Source organism: Perkinsus marinus, assembly GCF_000006405.1.
Source record: "Perkinsus marinus ATCC 50983 genomic scaffold scf_1104296964372, whole genome shotgun sequence".
NCBI classification, from domain to species: Eukaryota; Perkinsozoa; order Perkinsida; family Perkinsidae; genus Perkinsus; species Perkinsus marinus.
This window is the reverse complement of record NW_003204680.1, coordinates 1-942: the sequence shown is the minus strand read 5'-3', so window position 1 is coordinate 942 and position 942 is coordinate 1. Positions and strand designations below refer to the sequence as shown.

The following is a 942-nucleotide window of genomic DNA, read 5'->3' as shown; positions in this document are numbered from 1 at the left end:
AGAGTACGGATCACAAGATACTATCGCTTACTCATCGTCAGTTTGGCCGAGTGGTCTAAGGCGCCAGACTCAAGTTCTGGTGGAGAGATCCGCGTGGGTTCGAACCCCACAGCTGACAGTCTATAGACAAGGGAACAATATATCAGTACGACCGACATCAACCAGAGTACGGATCACAAGATACTATCGCTTACTCATCGTCAGTTTGGCCGAGTGGTCTAAGGCGCCAGACTCAAGTTCTGGTGTAGAGATCCGCGTGGGTTTGAACCCCACAGCTGACAGTCTATAGACAAGGGAACAATATATCAGTACGACCGACATCAACCAGAGTACGGATCACAAGATACTATCGCTTACTCATCGTCAGTTTGGCCGAGTGGTCTAAGGCGCCAGACTCAAGTTCTGGTGGAGAGATCCGCGTGGGTTCGAACCCCACAGCTGACAGTCTATAGACAAGGGAACAATATATCAGTACGACCGACATCAACCAGAGTACGGATCACAAGATACTAGAGTTTACTCATCGTCAGTTTGGCCGAGTGGTCTAAGGCGCCAGACTCAAGTTCTGGTGGAGAGATCCGCGTGGGTTCGAACCCCACAGCTGACAGTCTATAGACAAGGGAACAATATATCAGTACGACCGACATCAACCAGAGTACGGATCACAAGATACTATCGCTTACTCATCGTCAGTTTGGCCGAGTGGTCTAAGGCGCCAGACTCAAGTTCTGGTGGAGAGATCCGCGTGGGTTCGAACTCCACAGCTGACAGTCTATAGACAAGGGAACAATATATCAGTACGACCGACATCAACCAGAGTACGGATCACAAGATACTAGTGATTACTCATCGTCAGTTTGGCCGAGTGGTCTAAGCGCAGACTCAAGTTCTGGTGGAGAGATCCGCGTGGGTTCGAACCCCACAGCTGACAGTCTATAGACA

At 49.9% G+C, this 942-nt stretch overlaps 6 non-coding genes across 6 annotated transcripts; all 6 read left to right on the top strand.

Annotated features, from left to right (window-relative positions):
• The first annotated feature begins 36 nt into the window (after window positions 1-36).
• On the top strand, window positions 37-118 carry Pmar_PMAR004424. Its single transcript has one exon. It is a non-coding gene; the product is annotated as a tRNA-Leu (tRNA).
• Window positions 119-199: 81 nt separating this feature from the next.
• On the top strand, window positions 200-281 carry Pmar_PMAR004423. The gene has a single exon. It is a non-coding gene; the product is annotated as a tRNA-Leu (tRNA).
• An 81-nt stretch (window positions 282-362) lies between these two features.
• On the top strand, window positions 363-444 carry Pmar_PMAR004422. The gene has a single exon. It is a non-coding gene; the product is annotated as a tRNA-Leu (tRNA).
• An 81-nt stretch (window positions 445-525) lies between these two features.
• Window positions 526-607, top strand: Pmar_PMAR004421. The gene has a single exon. It is a non-coding gene; the product is annotated as a tRNA-Leu (tRNA).
• An 81-nt stretch (window positions 608-688) lies between these two features.
• Window positions 689-770, top strand: Pmar_PMAR004420. Its single transcript has one exon. It is a non-coding gene; the product is annotated as a tRNA-Leu (tRNA).
• An 81-nt stretch (window positions 771-851) lies between these two features.
• Pmar_PMAR004419 lies at window positions 852-931 on the top strand. Its single transcript has one exon. It is a non-coding gene; the product is annotated as a tRNA-Leu (tRNA).
• The last annotated feature ends 11 nt before the right edge of the window (window positions 932-942 follow it).